Genomic DNA, 18,706 nt, shown 5'->3' with positions numbered 1-18,706 from the left:
CAGAATGCTTGTTCAGATTATAGAGAGGTGAGATTTTAGAGGGATCATCTGCATATTTTGCCGTCTTTCTCAGTTCACCCCCAGAAACAGATCCATGGTAGTGATGGCTGTGAGGTCATTTATTATGAAGTGATCTCATGACTAACAATGGAGGAATAGATCAGAGAAGGGGAAGAAATCATCAAGGGTGCAATCTCAAGTCAAGTTCCATGGTGGAAGACTTCAGCTACATTTCTCAAGGGGGCTCTGGAGACAATGGAATCTCAGCTCAGAGTTGTCCCGGTGGGGGAAGAAAGTTATAAGGCAGCTGGGATATTTATAACCTCTATGCCATGCTGGCAATCATTGGTCAAGGACTGCTCTGAAGGAGTCCTTCTGTCTGCAGGCGAAGCAGGGTCTGGCTGCCTGGGGCGGGCGTGAGACAGAAATGGCGTTACTGTCAGCAGTGAAAATGCTAAGGGCTGGGGGAAGGGGGTTAGGCAGTGCCATGCTCTGTTGCTTTTCCTGCATGGTTCTGGGAGAAGAAGGACAGATGGGAATCACCCTCCACTGTAGCTTATGACCCTGTGGTGAGGTGTGGTCGTCAAATTTTGTGTGTCATATAGGAGTGTGGAGGACAGGTGTGGACCCTGGAGAATTTGCCAAGGGAAGCTTAAACCTAAGAATCACAGTGGGACCATTTTCAGTTTTGAAAATCACTGGTGATATCTTACAACAGGGCCATCTTTTGTTTAGACAAAAGACTTGCAGGTAAGGTAAAGCAAGGTAGTTATTACACATGTACACCACTGGATGTTTTCCAGTCAATTCAAGGACATTTTGCAGTGTATCTATAGCCAACTTCCTTCTGAGTCCTTGGGTGGCTTTATAAGAAGTTCACTTCTTTCCGGAAAAGAGGTCTATGAATCTTGATCTATCCTAGCATGGTGAAAACTTTGGAGGCAGATGCTGGGTTTGAGTTCTGGCATATCATAACAATGAGTTGTTTTGAGGATTAAATGAATTAATGCAGAGGTAAGATTAGAACAATATCAGGCACATAGTAACTTCAATGAATATCTGCCATTATTATTGCTATTACATAGAGATAACTAATGTTTTGAAATTAGAGAACAATGTTTGTGACAATATAATGTGGGGATGAAGTTGGATCTGGTAGTGTGATTTATAGTTGAATATCTTGCAGAAATGCCACATTGGGTACCTCATGAAAAATTCTGTATATATTTTTTGTAACTGTGATCTGGGGACAGACTCTTTACTTCAGAAATCAGAGCTTCCAGCCAGAGGGAAAGAGCTGGTGGCCTCTAGCTGCCATCTCTGTTTTTCTCCATGGGATAGAGAAGGGTGGTCAGCCTCTGTGGATGACAGAGGTCCCATGAGCCAAGATGGCACAATCCCCAGGAGATGACAGGGCAGCTCAATATGGCTCAGTCTCCTTATGTTCATGTAGAAGGAGTAAATTAAGGCTTGAAAAGGTGGAAGGTAATGCCACTGCTTCTCATTTACTGCACACCCTGATAGCCGAGGGTATTATAAGCAATAACTATTTAGGTGTAGGTGTTAACCACCATAGCCACCGTACAAAAATGAGTTGTTAAAAACACTGAGATTTGCAAATCATTAAAGATAACTGTGAACTCACATTGCGCTGAGGTGCTTTTAAAATCACAAATTTGAACTGCATTGTAAAGCAACATTAAGAGATCATATAGTAGCATCATTTTACCCTGGGATTTTCAGTTTCAGAGAGAAGTCATGTTGCTAAACTAGCCATTGACTCTCCACTGGGCTGATGGGGAAGCTGGTAGGGTTTCTCTGTGGATGGAGAGAGACATGATAAAGGGAACTTGCTGGTCATTATTTGCTGATCATAGCTTCTCAGCAACTGCTCTTATAGACAGGTTTTTATCGTGCTTACCTCTAAAGAAATTGCCTAGAGCAAAGGTTTGTTGCTGTGATAAGCCATAGAGACGGAGGTGGTTATACTGAGAGGAGGCAGTAGCAAATCTCTGGTCATGGGCTGTAATTTTGCTATAAAAATTTATCCGGGGTTGATAATTATCATTTGATCTCCTGGCTTGCTCAGTCAGATTCTGAAGTTTGACTTAGGCCAAGATACCCATCAGGTAATACTATATAATGAATTTTGAGCAATGTGGCATTTCAGGGCCTGGACTACTTGAGGAAAGATACTAGGTCTCTTAGTAAACATAATCAATTATATGGAGATCTAGTTGGAATAGGAGCAAAGGGGGGGCATTTTAAAATATTAAAATGGTAAAATAGTTTAAAAATATATCTCACTATTTTCTTTGTAGTGGATGGGAAATATTTTTATGGCATTATCCATTTTTAACTCCTAATTCAATGCTGTTTTAGTACACCATTTCTCATATCTATTATTGAAAAGTTCCATTAAGATTTTGAAACCCGTTAGAATTTTATAACAGTACGAAATGTGGTATCAACAGGGTGCCATTTTTCTTTTTTATAATTAAAGATTTTTCCCCTTTATTTTAAAGTGCCTGATTGAAAATATGGGTAGAAAGTTAGAAGATACAAATGAGCAAAAGGAAGAAAAGGGCATCATCAATCTCACCATCTATTGATAACTGGTGTTTTCTGGGGCCAATGCTCCTCTCATTCATATGGATTGGCAATTCCAATTGTTCATGCCCATCATTTGTTCTGACTGATTGATGGTTAAAATTCCCAACTGTTAAATGTTTTGAATGTTACATTTGAAATTCTACAGTTTCATAATCTTGAGTATATATTTCTGGACTTTTAAAATAAGCATATGTAAATATATTTTGTTTTTTTTAAATAAAAGATATAATTGAGATATAATTTACGTATAACAAAAGCACATATTTTAAGTATAAAGGCTACTAGGTTTTACCAAATGCATATACCCAATAATTACTGCCACAATCACCACCTTCCAGGAGTGTCCTTATGTCCTTTGGCATTAATATTCACAGTCCCCATCCAACCAAAGCAACAATGGATCAGTTTTTCATCATTATGTATTAGCTATATCTTTCTTAGAATTTCATGTAAGTGGAATCATACAGTATTTACTCTGTGCCTGTTTTTTTTTTTTTTCATGTAGTGTGCTTTTAAGATTCACCTATGTTGTTATGTGTATCAGGGGTTTACTCATTTTTATTGTTGAGTAATATCCCATTACATTGACATAATACAATTTGTCTATGGATTTACCTGTTGATGGGAATTCAGATGATTTCTAGTGTTTAGTTATTGTGAATCAAGTTGCTCTGAACATTTATGTACCAGTCTTTATGTGAGCAAATATTATCATTTCTCTTGGGTGAATGCTGAGGAATGAAATGGCTGGATCAAAAGGTAAGTGGACATTTATCATGGTAAGAAACTGCTGGACTATTTTCTTAACTGATTGGACCATTTTACCTTCTTACCAACAATGTGCGTCAACTGTGACTACTCCAGTCCTTGTGAATATTCAGTATTGTCAGTATTTTTAAGCCATTCTTTTAGATACATAGTGGTATCTGATATTTAAATTTGTGTTTCCTGATAATATCAAGCACTTTTCATGTGCTTTTGGTCGTTTGCATGTGAAGTGTCTTCAAATCTTTTGCCTATTTTTTTTATATTAGTTTGTAGAAGTTTTTTGTATACTCTGGTTACAAAGCCTTTGTCAGACAGATGGATTGCAAATATTTTTCACTCAGCTTGTGGATTACTTTTCCATTTTCTTACCAGTGTATTTTGAAGAGCAGACATTTAAAATTTTAATAAGGTCCAATTTGTTTTTTTTTTTAATGTGGTTTATACTTTTCTTGTCCTGAGTAATTTGTGCCTATTCCAAGACAGCAATAATTTTTTAATCTATGTTTTTCTCTAGAAGTTTTAGCTTTTATATTTTAATTTATGATCCATTTAGTTAATTTTATGTATGGTATGAAGTTAGAGTAGAGGTTCATTTTTGTTCCATATAGATATCTAGTTGTTCACCACCATTTGCTGACAAGACTGTCATTTTCTCATTGAATTGCCTTGGCACACTTGTAGAAAATCAGTTGACTATTTGACTAGTTCTGTTTATGAACTCTCTGTTCTGTTCTGTAGTCCCATATACCTATCTCTCTTGATAACAATAGCTTTATGGTAACTCTTAAAATTAGATGGTGTAAGATTTCAACTTTTTCTTTTTTAAAAAAATTATTTATTTATTTGAGACAGAGAGAGAGAGAGAGAGCATGGGCACAAGCAGGGGGAGTGACAGAGGGAGAGAGAGAAGCAGACTCCCTTGCTGAGCAGAGAATGTAATATGGGGCTCTATTCCAGGACTCCAAGATCATGACCTGAGCTGAAGCCAGATGCTTAGCCAACTGAGCCACTTAGGTGCCCCAACTTTTTTCTTCTTTAGAATTATTTTTTTATTCTAGATCCCTTACATATGTATGTACAGCTTAAAATCAGCTTGTCGATTTCTACAACAAAGTCTGCTGGGAATTTGGTTGGGATTGCACTGAATCTATAGATGAAGTTGGGGAGAATTGTCATTTTAACAATAGTGACACTTTCAATCAATGGTACATGTTCTCATTTATTTAGTTTTAAATTTCTTTCAGCAACTTCTTGTAGTTTTCAGTGTACAGACATTGCACATATTTTATTAAATTTATATCTAAGTATTTTGCATTTTCTGATATTACTATAAGTGGTATTTAAATTTTTACTTTCAGGGCAGCCCTGGTGGTGCAGCAGTTTAGCGCTGCCTGCAGCTCGGGGTGTGATCCTGGAGGCCTGAGATCGAGTCCCTTGTCAGGCTCCCTGCATGGAGCCTGCTTCTCCCTCTGCCTGTGTCTCTGCCTCTCTCTCTCCCTCTGAATAAATAGATAAACAAACAAATAAATAAATAAATAAATAAATAAATAAATCTTATTATTTTTTTTACTTTCCATTTGTTATTAGTATGTAACAATGCAACTGTTTTATTTTTGTATGTTAGTTTGTATTCTAGGACATTGATTAATTTGTTTCATAGCTTTTTGGGATTATGTAAAATATTCTGTGAGCATAATCATGTTTTCTAAAAATAAAGACAGTTTCTCTTTGTTTTCAATCAGTATTCTTTCTTGTTCATAATTACTATACTTGTACTGGCTGGGAATTTTAGTACAATGTTAAATTGAAGTGTGAGACCAACATCTCTTCCTTGTTCTTGATGTTGGGGAGAGCACTTCATCATGAAGTACAATGTTAGCTGTAAGGATTTTCATAGATGCCTTTTATTGGGTTTGTTTGGAGAAATTCCCTTCTATTTCTTGTTTGCTAAGAGATTTTAATTGTACATGTATATTGAATTTCCTCAATGCTTCTTTTGCATGTGTTGAGATAATTATATGTTTTTTTTCATATTTTGTTAACATGGTGAATCACTTTGATTTTCAAATGTTAAACCAATTTTGCCTTTTCTTGGGTAAACCCTACTTTGTCATATTGTCATTTTAATGCATTTATAGGTTGTTGAATTAGACTTACTGATATTTTGTTAAGGATTTTTACAACTATATTTATGAGGTTTATTAGTCTATAGTTTTCTTATAGTATCTTTCTCTGGTTTTGTTATTAAGATTTTGCTAGCTTCATAAGCTGAATTGGGAGATGCTCCTTCTATTTCCTGAAATACTTTGTGTAGAATTGATATTATTTCTTCCTTAAATATGTAATATAATTTGCCAGTAAAGCCATTGTGAAATTATAATTTTTCTTGTTTGAAGGTTTTAAATAGATATAAAGCTATTCAGTTTTTCTGTTTTATCTTGTGTCACTTTTTATAATTTGTCTTTCAAGGAATTTGTGTATTTCATATAAGTTGTTGAATTTATTGACCTAAAATTGTTCAAAATGTTATTTTACATGGCTAAGATCTAAACAAAGGTTTCCTATTCCATCCTGGGCATGGGAATTTAAAAAAAAAGATTTTATTTATTTATTTATTCATGAGAGACACAGAGAGAAAGAGAGAGAGGCAGAGACACAGGCAGAGGGAGAAGCAGGCTCCATGCAGGGAGCCTGATGTGGACTCGAACACCAGACTCCAGGATCATGCCCTGGGCCAAAGGCAGGTGCTAAACCGCTGAGCCACCCAGGGATCCCCTAGAATCATGTTTTTATATTTGAAAACATTTAGGTGCTTTTCCAGATAGCTTTTTGTTACTGATTTTTAATTTAATTCTGTTGTCATCAAAGAACATGTCCTGTATACTTTATTTAATTGAATTATTTTATTTTAATTCCTATATAGTTAACATACAGTGTTATATTAATTTCAGGTGTACAATACAGTAATTCAACAATTTCATACATCACCCAGTGCTCATCATGACAAGTGCACTCCTTAATCCTATGACCTATTTTGACCAATCCCCTACCATCCTGTATACTTTGAATTATTTCATATTAATGGTCCAGAATATGGATTATCTTGGTTCTTGTTCTTTTTTTTTTTTTTTTTTATAATTTTTTATTTATTTATTTATTTATTTATTTATGATAGTCACAGAGAGAGAGAGAGGCAGAGACACAGGCAGAGGGAGAAGCAGGCTCCATGCACCGGGAGCCCGACGTGGGAATCGATCTCAGGTCTCCAGGATCGCGCCCTGGGCCAAAGGCAGGCGCCAAACCGCTGCGCCACCCAGGGATCCCTTGGTTCTTGTTCTATGTGCACTAGAAAAGAATGTGTTTTGCTTCTGTTGGATGGAATGCTGTATAAATGTCAATTAGGTCAAGTTGTTGCTAGCCTAAATTTTTATTGATTTTCTTATTTGTTTTATTGATTACTCAGAGTGGAGTGTCAAATCTCCAAATGTGATTGTGGCTTTGTCTATCCTCTCACTGTTAGTTTTTGCTGACTGGATTCTGAAGCTTTAAACACTGCATAAATATTTAGGATTATGTCTTTTTTTTTTTAAAGGTTTTATTTGTTTGTGTGTGTGAGAGAGAGAGAGAAAGAGAGAGCACAAGAAAGAGGGAGAGGGAGAAGTAGCTCCCCACTGAGCAGGGAGCCTGACGTGGGACCCTATCCCAGGACCCCGAGATCATGCCCTGAGCCAAAGGCAGATGCTTAACCAACTGAGCCACCCAAGTGCCCCTAAGATTATGTCTTCTTGAAAAATTGACCTTTTTATTATGAAATATCTCTATTTATGGTAATATTGCTTGTCTAGAAGTCTACCTTGTCTAGTATTAATATAGTCACTCCAGCTTTATTATTCATAGTGTTTTCATATTATAGCTTTTCTATCATTTTCCTTTTTTAAAAAAGGAAAAAAAGGATTTAAAAATGATTTATTTATTTTAGAGAGAGAGAGAGAGAGAGCACAAGCAGGAGGGAGAGAGAGAAAGGGAGAGAGAATCTCAAGCAGATCCTGTGCTGAGTGCAGAGTGTGATGTGGGACTTGATCTCGCAACAATGAGATCACAACCTGAGCTGAAACCAAGTCAGATGCTCAAGTGACTGCACTACTCGGGCACCCCCATATCCTTTACTTTTAAGGTATTGCTATCCTTTTGGGAAATGGTCATTTTAGATAAAATATAGTGGGATATTGTTTTTTTCAAGTTCAGTGTGGCAATCTTGCCCTTTTAATTGGAGGAATTAGACCTGTTAAATTTAATGCATTTATCAATATTGTTTAGGTCTATCATCTTACTATTCACTCTGTATTTGTCTCATCTGTTCATTGTTTCTCTTTTCCTGTTTGCTTTGTACTGAGGTTTTTTTTCAGCTTTATTGAGGTATAATTGACAAATAAAATTGTAAGATATTTAAAGTATGTAACATGGTGATTTGACATGTATACATTGTGAAGGGATTCCCCCCATTAAGTTAATTGACATATCTATCACCTAATATATTTGCCTTTTATTTTTTGGAGGGAATAAGAACATATAAGTTCTACTCTCAGTAAATTTCAATTATATAATACTTTGTTATCAATTACACTCACCATGTTATACATTAGATTCTTAGAACTTACTCACTTTATAAGTGAAAGTTTGTATCCTTTTGCCAACTTCCCCCTTTGCTTGTTGCTAAATTGTTTTCTGGTTTGTATTATTTTTTATTAGACTGCAAATATTTTTATCTTTGCTTCCCTGAATGTACTATGTCTTTTGATTTACAAAATTTGTCTTTATAATTGATTTTTAGGATTTGATTATGATGTGTTTTGCTGTGGTTTTCTTTATGTTTATCCTGCTTGGAGGCTATTGAGATTCTTGGATCTATAGGCTATAGTTTTCATAAAATTTGAAAAAAATTGGTCATTATTTCTCAGATATTTTTGGAAACACTCTATCTGGGATTATTATTATTTTTATATTAGTTTGATAGTATTGAGTAGGCATTAAATTCTCTATTTTCCCTCCTTTTTATTTTGTTATTCACTTTGGATAGTTTCCTTTGCAATGTCTTAAGTTTTACTAATATTTCCTTGTGCAGTTCTTATTCTGTGGTTAAACAATGTTTAATAAATTTATTGTTTTAGATATTGTATTTTTCAGCTTTAAAAGTTTCATTTGGTTATTTTTATATCTTCCCTCTCTCTCCTTTTTATGTTCATGCTTCCTTTACATCCGTGAGCATATTTATCATAACCATTTTGAAATTCTTGTCTATAATATATCATTGCTGTAATTTGTGACTTTTTCTATTGACTAAATTCTCTCCTGGTTTGGGTCACATTTTCCTGCATCTTTGCATATCAGATAATATTTTGAAGATTTTATTATTTATTTGTTTATTTGAGAGAGAGAAAGAGAGAGAGAGAGAGAGAGAGAGAATGAGCAGGATGGGGAGAAGCAGAGGGAGAGGGAGAAGCAGGCTCTCTGTGGAGGGGAGCCCAATGCAGGGCTTTATCTCAGGACCCTGGGATCATGACCTGAGCCAAAGGCAGACGCTTAACTGACTGAGCCACCCAGGTGCCCCTGCATATCTGGTAATTTTTTATTAGTTGCTACATAATGTGTTCCCCTATTGAGTGTCTAGAGTTTAGTGTCTTGCTTTTAAAAGTGGGCAAGATTGTTTTGGTAGGTAAATTGCATGTGGATTACTAGAGGGCTATTCAAACAATTTTTTATTTTATTTTATTTTATTTTATTTTAATTTTTATTTTTTTTCAATTTTTTATTTTAATACTTAGAGAAAAGTTGCGAGAATAGTGCAAAAAATTCATTGATATCATTCACCCAGATTATCCAATTTTTATTATACTCACTTTATTTATCTATTTATGTTTTTTTCTGAACCATTGAAGAGTAAACTGTAGAGATTATGTCTCTTTATTCCCAAATATGTCAGTGTATTTTCTAAAAATGAGGAACTCTATTACATAACTCCAATAAAAATCAAACTCAAAAATTAAACTGATATAACACTATTTTTTAATCCATAGACTTTATTGAGAGATTTTTGTAAGTTGCCTCATTTATATTCTTTATAGCAAATGAAAATTCAATATCATATCTCTTTAAACTCCTTTTAATGTAGAAGAGATCTTTAGTCTTTGTATTTCATGGCACTAACGATTATTTTTCAAACTCAATTTGATTTTGTTTAATGTTTTCTTTTTTTTTTAAGATTTATTTATTTAGTTGAGAGGAGAAGGGAGGAACAGAGGAAGAGGGAGAGAGAAACTCAAGCACTCTGTACTCTACCTGAGTGCAGAACCTGATGAGGGGCTTGATCTCATAACCCTGAGGTCATGACCTGACTCTCTTCTCAAGAGTCAGATGCCCAACTGACTGTGCCACTCAGATGCCCCATGTTTAATGTTTTCTTATGGCTACATTTAGGTCATATACTTTTGTCCAGAATGTCACAGAAGTTATGCTGAATTCTTCTCAATGCGACAGATCGGAAGGCAGATGATTGATCTCATTTCCGACCATATTAAGTTTGAGTTTGCTTTAAGATGGCATCACCATGTTTCTCCACTGTAAATTTACTCTTCAACTCTTATAACTAATAAATATCTAGTAGTAAATAATTTGAGACTATGTTAATATTCTATTCCTCTTTATTTTTTTTTTTTTTTTTTTTTTTTTTTAAATTTTTATTTATTTGTGATAGTCACAGAGAGAGAGAGAGAGGCAGAGACACAGGCAGAGGGAGAAGCAGGCTCCATGCACCGGGAGCCCGACGTGGGATTCGATCCCGGGTCTCCAGGATCGCGCCCTGGGCCAAAGGCAGGCGCCAAACCGCTGCGCCACCCAGGGATCCCTATTCTATTCCTCTTTAAACTGTACCTACTAGTTTTAGCACCATTGATGATTCTTTCTTAATCAACAGCAATTATTAATATTGGCAAAATATTAATATTGCCAAATAGTGATATTCTTATTCTATTATTCCTTCTCCACTTATTAGCTGGCTTTTTATTGGTCAGAAGAATGATCCTTCCCTTCCTCATTCCCTGACTTCCTTCTTTCCTTCTAGTACTCATGTTTTCTAAGCTATTTGTACAAACAATATGATTGCAATAAATATGAAAATTTTTGAGATGGACAGAAGCTTTCACAATGTGGGCCCTTTGGCAAATCAACTATTTCCATTAAAATTTCTCATTTAGTGAAAAAATGACAATTTAAAGTATGTTGAGTCAACAGTATGTTTTAAGTTTCTATTGTATATAACTTATTGTGCCAAGTACTTTAGGAAATATAAAAGTGTCCGTGTAAACTTTAGAATTTTTGTGTTTTCTTTTTACTTCTCAATTCCTTTACATCCTTTCCCCCAGATACCTGTTCTCTCTTTTATTCTATCAAACAAGAGAACATGTCTACTTTTCTATAAGGTTGATTCCTCCATTTTTGGCCCATAACCTTGTTCCCTTTTATGTCTTATGGAATCTTGTAAGTAGACAAGATGGCATAGTGGTTAAAAGGGCACAGATTTTGGGACCAGACAGATTTTTAATTTGAATTCATATTCTTCCAAGTATAGGTTTTTGATCTTAGGCAGGTTAAGTAACCTCTGCAGCCTTTGAACTCTCATTTGCAAAATGGGGATAATAATCCATTTCAGAATTATTATGAGGATTACAGGAGACCACATGTGATATTTGCAAGGTGCCTGGCACATAGTAAGTGCTCAATAAATACCAGCTTTAATTTTTATTATCTGAAAATCATGTCCTTGCCCTAATAACAACTTGGAGAGTTTTAAAATATTGTTCTATGTGGTCAGGTGAATGGATAATAAACATTGTGAAAACTGCTTAACTACTGCCTGAATGGATATGGTCAAGAATCCTCCCTGGATTGTGAAGTCTTCTATTATGCTCTTTAAATAGGTATTAGAAGATTGAATGGCTATTAAAGTGTATTGTGCCAATTCTGTCTCTTTTACATAAGTGATTAGCCTTTCTTACACTTAATCTGAGACAGAATGCCAGGAGCTCTTTCCTCTAGTTCCATAATAACACTGTTCTATTTAAACAAAGACAATTTCTTTTCCTCCTTCCCATTGTGATGATGCATGGGAACTTATTAAGTGTAACAATAATTGTAATAGCTGCCATCACAAAGGCTTTTAAGAACCCAGGCCACACCCCAGTGTCTTTGGGAGAGGAACCCATATCCTCTCTCTCTCTGCTGCAATGGCCTGGCAAGGATCCTATCTATGTGTGCACCCATTGCCTTCTTTTTACTCCCTTCCCTTATTCCTTACCTTCTTACTTTAAACTCATGGATTGCCTACTTAACTGAGACTATAGAAGCCATAATCTTTCCACCAACAAACCTAGACATCTGCTTGGAATTTTACCTGCCATTAGTTCTCTCCTGTTAAGAGATAAGAAATATCTCCACTTCAACCAAGGCCAGCCTCTCTTCTTGTGCTCTGGATCCACCTCCTTACTTCCTCAAGGACTTGCTGTTTCAGGAAGTTTTATTATGTCTCTACTACATCATTGATCTGTTCTACTCTATAGGACATCTCAACAACTTATAGTTACCAGCATGGCCCATCAAAAACCAACAAACAGTTCTACTTGATTTTGCATCTTCCTTTAGCTTGTATCACAATTTCTCTTCTTTATTTTCCAGAAAATCTATCTGAACCCATTATCTATCCTTGGTTCCACTTACTCTTCAACCCTTCAATGCTTAAATCCAATCAAATTTCAGTCTCCAGCCACACCTCTGGAAACAGTCAAATCAGCAAACTTTTCCTGTCCTAATCTCAAATAGTCTCTCAACAACATTTGCTCTAACTGACTACTTCCTCCTCTTTAATCACGATTCCATAGATGTCCTCCAATATGAAGTTATCTAATATTTTTCTTATGATTAGATGGGAATTATGGTTTTTGAAGAAGAGTACCATAGAGGTGCAGTGCCCTTCTAATCTCCTCATATCATGTGATACATGATAGCCGCATGGCATCACTGGCAATGTTCACCTTTATCATTTGGTTAAGGTAGTGTTTGCCAGGTTTCTCTACCATGAAATTACCATTTTTCTCTTTCCACACTGTTCTTTGGAAGAGAGTCACTAATTCTAATGCAACCTCAACCTGTGAAGGGATGGTAATAATTAAATTCTACCAAGAAAAATACATTTGTCCCAGTTTTCAGATGAGGAAATTGAGGCACAGGGAGGTTAAATGAACATCCTAAGGCCACACATGAATGGATGATGAGTGATGTTGGCTAATTATCTAAATAACTTAAAGCCATCGAACTTGTATTTATGCAGACAGGCTTGCTTGAGGGATTAGTTTGTTTGAAATAGTTAAAAACAAACAAACAAACAAGCAAACAAACAACAAACCTCCAGGTAGCCGCAAATAAATGTGCTCAGCAAGACACTTAATCATTTCTGGAGGCCAGTGTGTACAACAAAAATAAAAAGGGATACCAGACGACATTTGCCATTGTCGTTCAAACCTCCATATGCTTAATTCGGAGAAGAGAACATTTTAGAGAAGTGATTGCAACTTGTGTTCTGTAGTTTGGATCTGGCTCTCATATGTGTTTCATTTGGCCTGCATGGTATTTGAAATAATTTCTTCTTTTGGTTGTCAACTTTTAAAAATTGGGAAAACTGGGAAATCTCACATAAAAATACAGATTTCATACTTCTCTTGGAAATTTGAAAGATTTGGTACCAGTAAATTTCATTTACTTATGCCAAAGGTCATGTGGTGCCAAGTCACTGCAGATCCCCTTGGATGATTTTCTTTCTGGTTCCCCAAGGTCCCACATAGCTACCTAGTGTGATTTTTGGCTTTTTCAGCTGTCTGAGCCAAACACCCTGCTATGAGAGACCAAGTTGCTGTCTCTAGTTGATTGAGGGGTTACCAGGATAGAAGAGGAGTTGACATAATCTATGGAGCTCCTGAGAATGGAACCAGAGTCAACCACCCAAGCTGTAGGAGACAGACTCCAGTGAATGTAAGGCAGCATAGGATGCAGGTGTTTGCAGTGTGGCAATGTAGCAGGTGGCCCCAAATGCACTGACTTTCTTTTCACCTGAAGTGTTTTAGCAAGGGGGAGAAGATCATGACTCAGGGCTATCAAAGAGAGGATTTGTGCACTGGAGAACATTTGGAGCAGGGACACTGGAAGAAGCACAACTCAAATATTATGCAACCCTGTTTTCCTGAAGAATTAATAAAGTTGATGGAATGGAAATTTTACTCATAAATAAGTATTCTACCTTATAACTGGTAATACAGGGAAGACCACGTTAAAACTCCTAATCATTAAAAAAAATATGGGCACCTGGCTTGGTCAGTTAGTAGAGCATGTGACTTGATCTCAGGATATAGAGCTTGCTTAAAAAATATGGGAAGCAAAAGCTACATGTATGAGCTACAGGGGATGGTGAGCAGGACAGAGACCTAGGGAGAAAATAGGGTAGTGGCACAAGGTAAAGGAACCAGCAGCAGATTGTGCTTTGTTGTAGATGGACAAAGAGGGTTGAGGACGTGATGAAATGATCCAGTTAAAGGAGCAGCATGCTTATCACTAGGCAAGCTGCATGCTGGATTTTATTTTCCGATTGAACAGCGTTGGCTTTCTTGAAATAAAAGGAAAGCCAGATGTAGTATAAATAATTTGCACAACCTCATCTAAACACAGCATGCCAAAGATAGTGTTTTAATCTTTTTTGTTGTTGTTGTACCGTCTTATGCAGTGTGACGGCAAGAGTGGCTTTGGTTTAGGTGGTTAAAGAGGGGGGTACTCACTAGTTTGTTATCATTAGAGATTGTTTTGGCTTTGCCCTGAGTTGCAGTTACCCACGTTTATGTGGTTTGTTATAAGGCTGTTTATGTTTACAGATGTGAAGATTTGCCTGAGGAAGCGTTTTGCCTCTGTGACTCTTTTCATCTATGAAGAAATCACTCAGAAATTAATTTGGGACGTGGTGTTACTAAATCAAGAGAAGCAGAGCACACCTATCCATCAGGTGGGCTTATTACCCTAACGGTGATATAGACATTAATCTCCTTGGCATCGGTGGTATCTGAGACGAGAAAGAAATGCTTGTGGCAGCTAATTATACCTCCCTGTATTAATTACCATGTTAAGTGACAGTTTTGTTCACACCTTGTTGTTTTGCTAAGGAAAAAGGAAAAGAACAATTCTGTGTCATTCTCTGAAGATTTAGAACAGGAGTCTTGGCCCTTGTTCTTAACAGAATTCAGTTGAAAGAAGGAAAGGAGAGAACTATTCCACTTGTGCTTGGTGGCTTAATAGAAAAAAAATTAATGACTTTCATCTTATTTTGACTCAGACGCCTACCTGAGATATGATTTGAAATGAGTTTCCTATTCCTGACTCCCCTTGTTGAAGACCCAGGGATTTATCAATACCTCACGACAACAAAGAACATTGCTCAGTACGATTTGACACAGATGCTGCTTCCTGCTCCACGGAGCCACCACACATCTTCTTAACTTCTATAGATTTAAGCAGGATTTATACTTCATGAACCCAAGTGTGTATCCAAATCCTCTTGTTATTATAAAGAACGACAACAAAAAAAAAGCCATCCTCGGAATAAGCCAGTCTTGTTTTCTATAAACCTCTAAAGAAAGATTTGTACTTTCCCCAGTCTTAGCTTTAGAAGAAATAAACCCAGTTTGGCTAGCACCCCTTCTGGAAGACAGTATCTGAGATCAGACCCTGGGGCCCTGTAACTTTGCAGGCACTAATAGCAAGGACCCCGCAAAGCAGCTAAAGTGAATTTGTCACTAGCACTTCTTTTTTAAAGTAGGCAGCAACTTATGTTTATGTTTGTCTTTCTGGAACATTGGCATGTCATGCTGTTATCTAGTCAGAGACATTTTTATTATTTCTTTATGGGATTTATGACCAGTAGGGTTATTTCCCTGCTGACGTTTAGCATTACATTTTAGAATTATGCCCACCTGACACTTCAGGAAATTTCCTCTGAAGAGGTCGTATTTAAGCCAGAAATGGCCAAGCTTGTCCAGAACCCATTGCTCAGCTGCCACTTTCTATGCAATGGAAGAAGGACTCTTTAAGTTAAATTGATTTTACTCATTTAGAGTTAACTCTACCATCTATTTCCCTTTTTCATTTGAGTTATTCTCAGCTGGCATCCTTGCCTGCATATTAATATATAGTCAATGCAGGAATTACACGAGCATATCATGCACACAGTGCCCACAGATGTGCACGCTATGTGCAGGTATAGCTGGGGGTGGGGGGGTGCTGGAAAGGTCACATTGGTGTCACGGAAAGAAGAAGAGCACAGGACAGACTTGAGATAGGCTTGGATAAACTATGGTTCTTCCAATCACTAGTATTATTCACTGATTTCCCACCTTTAAAACCTTGTAGGGTGGTTGTAAGGTACTTCTTGAAAAATATGTATAAATCACGAGGGTGAATAGTAAATACTTATTTCTTTTTAAAAAATTTTATTTATTTATTCATGAGAGAGACAGAGACATAGGTAGAGGGAGAAGTAGGCTCCATGCAGGAAGCCCTATGTGGGACTCGATCCCAGGACTCTGGGATCATGCCCTGAGCCAAAGGCAGATGCTCAACCGCTGAGCCACCCAGGCATCCCTAAATATTTATTTCTGACAGTTGTTTTCCTTAGGAATTATGTCAGATTCAGAGCCCATGTGAATATTACATATGTAGCTTGGTGTTCAATCATTTAATGGTTTCACATCTGAGAAACACCAACATACTTTAAAAATTGTATTTCTTATTTGATCAGCAACCCTACTTCTTCTAAGATGGATCTGGGTATAAAAGTTTAAAATACTTTTGGCTGGCATATATGTGTATTTCCATACCTGTGTGACAAAGCACTCCATGAAAAGTACTGCACTGTACCAAGGCACTTTGATCCTATTCAAAATATTAAGATCTAAGCTTAAGCTATTTCAAAGGTCTGATAATTTCCACTTTTATTCCCAACACAGAGATGACTCTTAATGGAGCCCCCGACCCCAGTTAGAACATTTCTGCTGCTGTTCACAGGAAGGGCACATTCCTTTAATGCTCAGTGTGGACAATTGCTGATTGCATCAAAAGATTACCCCCTCATGAAGATGATAGGAAGTGCACTGTCTTTTACTTAGCTACTAATGAGTAATGGCTCTGTGGCCAGCAGCAAATGTGGCTGGCCACCACGGGGCTATTGTGAGAAGATAAACACTTTTATCCTCCAGGGTTTTGGATGCTGCCTTCAGATTTTGCCAAGAAGAGGCTGGATGTTGGGCCAGCATCTTGTGAACAGTCTGAGACTCAAGAAAGACTTGATAAATTAGCATGATGGAGTCCTATTATTATGGAAAGACATAGCTATTGAGCGCTCTGGATGGTTAGACTATTTTCTCTTCTGTAGCAAAGTTGACTTGGGAAACTCGTCTAAGCCTCAAAGGATTGCTTGGTGCACATAGAATCAGAGGAATGAGATTGAGAGGCTTTTAGCATTACCTTTTCCTTTTAAAAATTATATAAGCAATACATTTTCATTACGGAAAGCTTGGAAAACATGATAAACAAACTAAAAAAGGAGCCACACGCACACCACTTAGAGATAACCAATGTTAACATTTGGTTGTATAGTCTTCCATACTTTTTTGTGTATCCTTATTGAGTTTTGGACACTCTAAAGCTTGAGGATAATTCATCCTTTTGGAGACTTAGGCCCTCCCTGGAAATAGCAATTTTTAAAAAATTTTATTCTGAGCAGGGGCAAGAAGGAAAAGATCTTGTTCCTATGAAACTAACTCTTTTGCCAGATAAATGGATGGATGGGTGAGAGAAAGGAGAGATGAATAGAGTAATAGAGTAGTTGGAATGAAGATACCTTAAATTAACTGGTTGAGTACATTTCAAAGTTGGATAGTTTTCTTTGGGTGGGCAGGATTTTGTCTGCCAACATCTTGCCATCAGGGGAACCCCCCTTTTTTCTCTACTTGATGTGATCTGGTTAGTTGTCAAATATGTTGTTATGCCCTCTCTCTAGACCTCCTAGCCACAGGGGTGAGCATGTGACCCAACCTGAGAAATCATATTATTGCAACCTCATGGATTCAATGATTGGTTCAGGGGTGGGCATGTGATCCAAACAGGGCTAACCAGAGTTTTGTTTTGTTTTGTTTTCCTGGAATTGATATGTGAACGTTAGGAGGAAAAAAATCTCTTTATAGTGAAGTAGCTCACTGGGGAAAATGGACAACAAGGATACCTTCCTGCCTGCCATGTGGCAGAGAGCTTTTCTGAGAGTAGGAATTAGTAGTGCAGAGATAGGGAGAGATCATAGGTGATAGATAGATAGGCAGATGATAGATAGATAGATAGATAGATAGATAGATAGATGACTGATTAGTAGATGAGAGAGATAGAATAATGAGAACTTTCTGTCATCAATGAGTTGGCATTCTTTGAGCCCTTGGATGTAGCCATCCTTAAAATTCCGTTATGTAAGCTAACTAAATTTTCACTTTTACTGAAGCTAGTTTTAGTTGGTTTTGGTTAAATATAACTTAGAATCATGACTAACGTATTTCTTCAGCTCTTTGGGGACAGGGCCTTATCTCTAAGCACACTGCCTGGCACACACCTGCCTGACTCACTGAGTTACCTCTTCTTTTTTGTGTTCAGGGTATCATTTTTCCTCCCTTAAAAACTTCAGCTTCCAGCTCTGCTCTCAAAGTGGTGATGGGCCAATCTCATCTGGGGAGAAGAGGAGCCCAAAGCATCCTTTTGGCAATGAGCATAAGGTGGAACCTGTGACTTCTCTGACAGCTGATAGGGTCAGATGGGTAGGGCAGGCCCAGTTTTGATTAATATGCCTATAAAATGGAATTCTGGGACTGACCTCCATTCAACTCAAGCAACACAAAGATAATTGACCTTTGGAAACTGCCTTTGTCAGTCTTTTTATTATTTTTATAGGAAAGTCCTGCAAACCAATTACATCTCACAATGGGCCTTTTATGGTGCTATTAGTTTAATGCAGCTTTCAGAGAAATTAGTCCTCAGGGAGCCTGAAATTCTAGGGAAAAAAAAGTCCTCCATGGACTTATTTGACTTTTGGATTAGCAGGAAAGATGGATTGGTAGCATGATATCCCCTATAGTAACTTTTGACATTTGAGCCATCTGACCAAGGTACCAAATTCCCATTTTGGGCCCCTGGTGACTGC

The 18,706-nt window shown here is 37.0% G+C and overlaps 1 long non-coding RNA gene across 3 annotated transcripts in view; it reads right to left on the bottom strand.

The window, feature by feature from the left end:
• Positions 1 to 18,706, bottom strand: part of LOC140620910 (uncharacterized) — a 34,711-nt gene that overhangs the window by 6,836 nt on the left and 9,169 nt on the right. The gene's annotated exons all lie outside the window — the stretch shown is intronic.

Source organism: Canis lupus, chromosome 29 (genome assembly GCF_048164855.1).
Source record: "Canis lupus baileyi chromosome 29, mCanLup2.hap1, whole genome shotgun sequence".
NCBI lineage: Eukaryota > Metazoa > Chordata > Mammalia > Carnivora > Canidae > Canis > Canis lupus.
The sequence above is the reverse complement of the archived record's forward strand: the minus strand, read 5'-3'. Positions and strand labels throughout refer to the sequence as shown.